The sequence below is a fragment of the Populus nigra genome, chromosome 4 (assembly GCF_951802175.1).
Source record: "Populus nigra chromosome 4, ddPopNigr1.1, whole genome shotgun sequence".
NCBI lineage: Eukaryota > Viridiplantae > Streptophyta > Magnoliopsida > Malpighiales > Salicaceae > Populus > Populus nigra.
This window is the reverse complement of record NC_084855.1, coordinates 15451086-15460442: the sequence shown is the minus strand read 5'-3', so window position 1 is coordinate 15460442 and position 9357 is coordinate 15451086. Positions and strand designations below refer to the sequence as shown.

The 9357-nt window shown below is 30.3% G+C and overlaps 1 long non-coding RNA gene across 1 annotated transcript; it reads right to left on the bottom strand.

The window, feature by feature from the left end:
- Positions 1 to 7288: 7288 nt before the first annotated feature.
- On the bottom strand, positions 7289 to 8211 carry LOC133691822 (uncharacterized). The gene is made up of 2 exons (XR_009841740.1): positions 7960 to 8211; positions 7289 to 7802 (listed from the first exon to the last, which is right to left on the bottom strand). It is a non-coding gene; the product is annotated as an uncharacterized LOC133691822 (long non-coding RNA).
- Positions 8212 to 9357: the final 1146 nt, after the last annotated feature.

Genomic DNA, 9357 nt, shown 5'->3' with positions numbered 1-9357 from the left:
TAAGTGCAAGGATTTAATTATACTTTAAGCGGGTCAAAATTAATTGGAGGGCTTAATTGGTGAAAATTAAGTTTGGGAGCTTAATTTGGACTTAATTGAATAATCAGAATTTTAAGAGACCCAATTTAATTTTTACTAAGTGAATCAATTGAAATCAAGGGCCAAACACAAAACTTGAGGGACCAATTTTGAAGCCCGAAAAAACTATTTTGCCTATAAATAGCCTACATTTTCAGCTAAACAAGGGGGGGCATTTTTGACAAAAAAAAAAGAAAAAGGGAAGAACAAACCCTAAAAAACCTAACCCTACAAAACTTATTCTTCTCCTTCTTCATCTGAGCCGCCGCCCCCCACCCGGTGAAAATTTTCTTCCTCTTTCGGCCGGTTCTCCTAAGCGACCAACACACCACTTTCCCTCTTCTGGCCGGGCCTCCCCCCTTTTGTTTGATGTTCGGTTGCTGCCTCCTCTCCTTGCTCAGCCGTCCCCCTCACACCTGCTCCATTTTCCTTCACACAGCCGCTGTCCCATTCCAGCCGGCGCTCCTTTCCCTTCTCCCACAGCCTTCTCTCCTTCAACCGAACGGTCTCCAGCAGCTTCTCCTTCCCTCATCTTCCCTTCCCCAGCGTCTTCAACCTTCAACACCGAAGCCTTCCCCTCAGCGGCGAGCCGACGCTCCATCTCCTACACCAAGAGCAGCGGCAGCAGCACTCAGCAACAAGGCCAACCACCGCTGCCAACAACAGGAGCAAACACCACCGACGCGCCACCAGCCTCGACAGCTTCTCCTCCAACAGCAGCAACCCACAGGGCAGCCGACCCAGCTCACTGCCTCCAGCAGCCTTCATCTTCTCCTTCGGCGCCGTCTCCGACATTTTCTTCAGGCCAGCGGCGACGCCCCTCCTCGACCGTTCCTCCTAGAAGCCGGCAGCCACCTGAAACAGAGGAGGTTAGGAAAGGAAAAGAAACGAACAGATCTGCTCAAAACGGAGAGAAAGAACAGCACAAAAAAAATAAAAAAAAAACCGTTTGCTTTGTGTGCATTTTTCTTGTTGTTGCAGGTGACGGCGACTCTCACCGCCGGTGGAGGAAGACAGGAAAGAAAAAGAGGCTCCCGATCCACTGATTTCTGGTCTTCACCGGCGGCTGCGCGTGGACGCACGCGCCGCCAGATTTCTTGCGGATGAAATCCTGCAGTTCCAGTGGTTTCTTTGTAATTTCGGACTGTTTGGGGACTATTTTTGTAAAATTGTAAATTATGTGATGTAATTTTTATTAATTTTTGAATTTTATAATTTGTATTGTGGATGAAAAAAAGAAGAGAAAAAGAGAAAAAAAAAGAAAAAGAAAAAAGAAAAAAAGAAAAGAAGAAAAAATATAATAAAAAAAATGTGTGTTGTGTTTGTATTTTTTATTATGTCATTGAATTATAAAAACAAAAAAAATAAAAAATGCATGTTTGTATTTATTTCAGGAATCTTTTTACAATGAGACGGCAAAAGAATAAAGAAGGATTTAATATTTTGATTGGACCACGGTGTAGAAGTACAAACTTGTACGGAAGTTGTATTTCTAAAATCCGATGAAAAGACAAAATTTTTAAAACTTCTTAACACATCAAAGCCACGAAGCAGCTTACCTCAGGTAGGGTGCGTTAGGGGTGCTAATACCTTCCCTAACCACAATCAGTCCCTTACCCGCGAATCTCTGACAAGACCAGTCAACCCGGGTTTCCTAGTAACCCTCAATTAAATACTAGGTGGCGACTCCCAACAAAATCAATTCCAATTAACAGAGAGCAAAAACCGCCATCGCCAGGACCGGGCCGACGCCGCGCGCGCGGGGTGTTTTCCGACGTGCGACAAGTATTATAAGTTGTCAATAGATCATCCAAACTTCCAGAATATTATTTCTTTTACTACATTGTATAATTAATTAGTTGACATAGGCTAGACAAATGATTTTGACTTGATTAGTAGACTAATTTGATTGGTACTAATTCTTCTTGTTTCTACATCAACGACGGAACAAACTTTTTCGTCTATGAAGTTCATTAAAAATTGGCTTTGAAACAAGATAAATGATGAGTTTCTTACTGATTGTTTGATTATTCATATAGAAAGATACTTTACAAATAGTACAGATAATGAATCAATAATTAAAGAATTTTATTTGATAAAGAAACGTAGAGCCCAACTTATATAATAGTTTATTTTATTTTTATTATAAGTGTGATATGTATTATGATGATAAGACTTATTATGTTTTCTTACCTTGTGTACTTATTTTATTTTAATATAACAATAGCCCATCCAGTTTTTAAATCGTGGATTCATCCCTATTACTCATCATATTTGTTTTCTTCTTCTTTGCATTTATAGTTATTTATTTAAATGGAAAGTTAGGAGAGAAAACTAAAAATAAAACTCGAGTCTCTTTACCCTTTAGGATATTAACGACACATTTTGTCATTATCAAGATTATGTTAAGATGTTTATCTTTCCATCTTATTCTATTACATTTGGTGTCACATGTCAAATGTGTGTGTGTATTAATTCATAAGAATATTACATATGAAAACCCAAAAAATAGTAAAAATTTTAAAAAAGAAAATCCCAATTTTGAATATAAAAGAGAGAAAATTATTTAAAATATTGTATAAAGGTTTATTTAATTAGAAGTTGAAATAATATTAAATAAATTAAATTGATAAAGTACGATATTGTTTCTTTTTTCCTATGAGAAGAAAAAAATAGGTTGGGGTTTTTAAGGTAAATTAATACTAAAGAAATATTATTGGAATCATATTAAAATAATATTCATGAAATTAATTAAAAATTATTGAATAAAGCATCCATATTTTTTTTTGCTATGATTTTAATTTAATTTCTTTAATATATAAATATGAGTTTTTTTTCTTGTTTGAACATTTGTTACATTTTCAAATGTAATTTTCTTATGCTTCAAAGAATTTAGATAACAGAATTAACTACAGAATTAAATATTTAGGACTTTTTTCCAAGATACTTCTATGTTCTTATAAACAATAAAGCATCATCAAGGTTGTTTTATATTCAAATTTTATTTTTTCTCCTTTTAATTGAATTATTTTATAGCCTAATTACATAAAATTATATTTGAAATTATGGTAAAAATACCAAATTAAAACATATATGATTAAAATATCAAAACAAGTAGAAAAGATTTGGCTCACCCAAATTTAAGACAAATCTCATTTGGGTTCAAATTTTTATTTTGTTTATTTTTCAGTTTTTGAATTTGAGAGACAAAAAAAGAAAGCTATCACATAATAGCTAAGGAGAGGAAGTTATCGATTTTCACAATCCCGACAACTAAAATGGTCAAACTTTATGTCAAAAGGTTTCATTCGACAAGATGTGTTTAACGATGATAATTGTTTCTCTACACATTATGAGAAAGGGCATATCGAGTTAAGTTTTGATTTTTTAAATTCAATTGATTTTTATTTTTTGAGTGCTATGTGATGTATTGGAGTTCTTGAGTGGTTTAAATAGGTTTTACTAGTATTTGTTTTAGAGAAAATAGATTGAAAAATAATTTTTTAAGACAACCTCTTAATGTTTTTTTTCTACCATAATGGTGACTGAATTCTAGACTACAGCCCAACAAACAATTATTCATTTGTGTCATAAAAAAAAAGACCGGCTTTTAATCAAATAAAAATAAAAGAAAAGGCCTGTGCATGTGAGCCTGGCTTTACAAGCTTGCACGTGGAACCTTTTTTCTCTCAAAAGGTCAAACAATGGTTCATTGAAGCCCAACCACCTTGCCTCTATTATTTAGCCCACTTTTCATTTTTTAAAAAAAATTGAAAGAAAAAAAACTCTACATATTTGTTTTTTCATAAAATTATAAAGTGATTTTTTCCTACCCTTTCATGACTTGTCTTGGTTTTTCTTCTTATATTTGTTTATTTTTTCTACATATTTTTTTTTATTATCGCATGATTACATTCACAATAGACTTTAAAAAATCACAATGTAATATTCTTGCATTTTTTAATATATTTGAGCCATGATAATGAAAATGTTTTTTTAATTAAAATATTCTTTTATGATTATGATAATCTCTTACTTCAACAAATAAATAATATCCTTGATTCTATTTTTAAAATAATTGTTTAGGCCAGAATTGTTTTATTAATTTTTAAAAAAATTTGATAATCTTATTGTTGTACTTCATTTGTAATTTTTTTCCCTATAAATTTTATATAAATAAATTGTATTTTCATGATATATTTATAGAAATAAAATTAATTTTTTATTGGTAAGAAAAATAGAATCCAAGATAAAATAAACAATTAAAATTAAAATTAAAAAACAACATATTTTCATTTTTATAATTAAAAAATTATGATAGTTGAAAAACATCCACGATGTTGACACTTTCTTTTATTATATTTGAAATTCTACTAATGGTGCAGCTAGGTGATAAAACTAGTCGAATCCAATAAAACTAGATGAAGCTATGACATAAAGGTTTAATAATTATAATAATAATAAAAAGAACAAAGTATGAAATATATTGTAAACCCCTTTGGTGACAATGAATCTTACATGAAGCTCTTTCAAGGCCTAAAATTAGATTAAATTAGTCAATTAACCCACATTTCACCTCAGGTTGAATCAAAAGTTTTAACATGAAAAAATAATATTCCTATGATTTTTTTAATTTTACCTAAAAACTTCTAAACAATTTGAAATAAGATCTCTCTAATCCCTTTTTATCTTACCAACATACTCTATTTATCAATTGGCATTTTAAAAAAAATGTGTTTTTTAGATAAATTATGATAATTTTGACACAAATTCATTAAAAAAAACATAAAAATAGTAAATCAAAATTGTGTTGTCGCGTAAAACTGTTTGGCCATGGCACCAAAACCAAATCAATTCGATGAGTCAACCAAGAGACCCCACGACTTAGCTCCTTGGCTAGTTTAGGTTTCATATTGGACCAAGAGTAAATTGGCATGATATAACTCGATCGACATAGCATATCCAAATATAACCTAATTAAAACCTGATTTTATATCAAGGACAAGAAATTTTCAAGATGATGTTGTTTTAACATTTTATTTTTATATAACAAAATGATGTCATGTTGAATTAATTGGGGTTAACTTGAGTTAACCTACCACACCTGTTATCAGGGTCTTGGGCCATGTCATAACTCAATTTTTGACCCTTTATTTTCATATATATTTTGAGGAATTAGAAAAGGATATATATATATATATATATATATATATATATATATATATATATATATATATATTCGGTAAATTTAATCAATTTTAATTATGTCATTATTTTTATTTAATTTGTGTGTTAAGAAAAACCATGAAAATACAAATACAAAATACAATAAAATCTAGAAGATAAAAAAAATACATGGCTAGGGTTGAAATTGGACAAATAATTGAATATTATGAGCAAAAATTGAGTTTGAGAAGTTTTGTGCCGTAATTGAGAGCTAATTAAAGAAGAAAATGATAAAAAAAAAAAGGGTTAATTTGATTTAATCTGACTAAAATTGAAAGAAATTAGAAGTTCAAGGATGATTTTTAAACCAATAGGCAAGTTGGAAATTAATTGATGACTTAATTGAAAAAAAAGTTGAAAGTGAGAGTCAAATCAGCTAAAAGATAAAGATTTGAAGAATCATGGATTGAAATGGAACTATAGTAACTCAGTCAAGGGAGAAATTGAAAGAAAATATGAAAAAAAGAAGATGTAGATCGACAAAAAAAAAAAATTAGAAGTCCAGGGACCAAGAACAAAAAACATTGAAATGAAGAGACTGTTATGAAGTTCGGCCCGATTCAATTAGAAAGAAACCCTAATTCTAATTAAAAGTAAAAAACAGTTGTTTTGATAGAAAGAGCGAATAACAGGAGATGGAAATATGAAGGAAACAATGTCATTTTGTTCATATGTTTTGCAGAATTTCATTCGAGGTAGGGACGACTGGTTTTCTTGCACTATTAGGGCTTAATTTTGATCCTAATCGATCCTCGTGGTGGCTCAAAAACAAAAGAAACATGGTCTCTAATACTTCAACTACATTCGTGGTGTAAGAAATCAAGGCTTAAATTCTAGAATTAATTACAATCTCGAAGATGGTGGAAGAGTAAAGTCGTTTTCTCTTAAACATAACTAATTTATTATCTAAATATTTGACAATGGTACATATTTTAAAATTTCTAATATTCTTCAATTATTAATAATAATTTTAATTTTTCATAATATATATTCATTCTCGGTCAACATCATAGTGTGGCAATCCTATTGTTCTTAATAACTTCTTTTTTTGGAATTCATTTTGTATTTGATTATAAAACAATAAAAATCGACATGAGTGGGAAAGTTAACAAAAGAAATTTAAGAAAACTAAATTTATTGTGAAAAATCACGCAAAAAGAGTGTTTTCTAATATTATAAAAAAAAAATGTTATAACCTTATAAAAAATCAAATGCTATTTAATCAAATAATATCTAAAAAAAATAGCAGTCAAATAAAATATTTCAAAAGAAAATATCATAAAATGGTGTACAAAAAAGCACTGGCTAATATAATTTTTTTTAAAAAGGCTATGACCTTAGTAAAAAAATGAAAATTTAATAGTATTTAAAAAATTATCAAACTAATTTTCAATTAATCTATTTTAATATGTTTAAAAATATATATATAAAAAAAAAAACAAATAACAAAACAAGTCATGCATTTAGCCTAGGTGGGCCTACATGCTTAGCTCACAAAGAAGAAGTGCTAGCAAAACACATAGCCTACTAGTTTTGCTGAGAATTTCAGGCTTCGGCCTAAAAAAGTCATTTCCAACGCCTAAAAAAAATCTATATCTGATATCAAAATGACTTTCTATTGAAAAAAAAAAAAAAAAAAACAGAAATCAACTGAAATGAAAAAAAGATTTCCCCAGCCTGATTTATTTTTAAGTGATAATAGGAGTAAAAAACACAAGTAAAATTCATCTCATCAAATAAAACTCCTGTTGAAATGAGAAGAATTGACGACTTTCTCTCTTCTATATTGTTGTTTTCCGTAGGTGTGTGTATATATATATATATAAAATCTGGGTACAGTGATGGCAGGGAAAGCATACCACAATCTTTGGTGGAAGGCTATGGATAATTTTTATTTTATTTTTGTATTTTTAGGCAAAAACATTTTGAAAAATTATTTAACACTCCCGAATAGACATTATGTATGCTTTAAACGCAAAAGAAATTCACCTAAACAATGCGTTGCAGAACATTAGCATTAATGAGCGCTTCGGAATAATAGAGTTCATTCACATAGAAATTGAAATGTAACTAACCTATCCAGATTTTTAAACAAATTTTCATACAGAATTAAGCTATTGTAAGCTTCAAATTCAATAGAATCGCCAGCTTATTAGCTAATTCGGGAAACTGATCAAGCCCCATATGAACAATCAAACTGGGTAGCCCGACTTACCAAATCGCGTTTTTCTCCTTGACGGGTAATTGATAAAGAACCACCATTAATAATGTTCAATTACTAGAATTATTGACATGGGATTCTGAACCTAAAATTAAGAAATCCCACAAAGATACATCAATAAAAACGGAATAAAAACAGAGTGCGGCAAAAGAAAAACTAAATAGAGCGGTATTACTTGACTGAAAGATGATCCCCAAAGCCAACAGCGCCAAAGGACATCAAGATTTGAAGCAGAAGAGACAAGAAAATCCATGGAAGAACAAGGGCGGCCTGCCTGCTGGAAAGATATAAAAGAAGAAGAAAGGAATTGAAAAAGACAGATTACGAGTTTGTGCGTGAATCTAATACTATACTAAACTAGTGCTGATTGCTATCTAGTATTTTAATTTGTGTTTGATGGGATTTTTTTAGCTATATTAGATTCATGCACAAACCTGAAATATGCCTCTTCCCTTTAAATGACGATGGAACAGAGAGGGGGAGAGACAGAGATGAGAGGACAATTTCAAAAGGCTCTTTGTTACCTCCAGTAAAGATGGGATGGATTTTGTGTTATGCCCTAGTTGGCTTATGTATTCGATGTGGTGACGCCGCATCATAAGTGATGATGTCTTACGCCGTGTGGGAAGGATCTCACCGACTGATTTATTGACATCGCAACTTCATAGTTGTTGCCTCTGTGGGAACGGTTCTAAGAAGAGTTTCCTCTTTCCACTCGAACGGAACTAATATTAGGATGAAATTATTAAAAACAACATGTTTAAGAAATATTTTATATATCATTTTTTTTGTAAATTATATTTTATAGATTACTGTTTGTATAATTAATTTTAATTTATGTATTATATTTTAATTATATTTATTAACATTACTAGAGATGAAAGAGAGAGAAATGCAATTTTATCGGCACATTAATGAATATAACAACAATTAGAGTTTTACTGTAGATATAAATATAGAATATTATGGATTGAAACATATTTTTATCTTTCTTAACATAAATTAATGGTCTGACTATTGAGGAAATACAATCTTTTTACTAATGACTTGTTCGATATTATTTGATTTATCATGAACAACTTGATCTTTTCATACTTTTAAAATATAGTAAAATAATCAGTTTACTCTTAAAAGTAAATTTTATTTCATTGATATCCAGGAGATTTTTTTAAATTTTCACTTTTTGAAGTATAATAAAATTACTAAATTACTCTTAAAAGCAATATTTTTTGAACTGTTGTCCAAGAACTCTTTCGTATCTTCAACCTGATTTTTAGTTATAATAAAGTTCGCTAAGGAATAATTTAGTATTTTAATAAATATAAATCATTATTTAAAAACTAAATGTGATTGGCACATGCAGCGCATGCAAAAGCAAGTGAGAGACATCTGCGCTTTTCGGGCGGTGAGTGAGGCATCTCTGGTGGCCAAACATTGAAAGCGTCCTGACATCCTCTTTCCAGTGGTCAAGCGCGTGTACACAGTGGTGCAATAGTTGGGTTTCGATAGATTTTTTCTCTTGTACTTTTCTCTCTCCACACATTGGGTTTCACACTTGCCCTTCTAAGAATTAAATGTGCCATGTCAATTTGTATTTGTATCAATTTTGATCAACATTCTTTTTATTTTGCTTTTAATGTTTTTTTCAGTTGATTTTTTTTCTCAATTTCATTTCTTATGATTTGATTTCACTTAATTTTTGTATCCAATTTAGTCTTCATTCTTTTGATTGTTATTTTAGTTTTATTATCTTTTTCATGATTTATTTTAATTTTTAATTTCATCCCTCATTATTTTATTTCATTTAATTTTTATATCAAATATGATCTTTA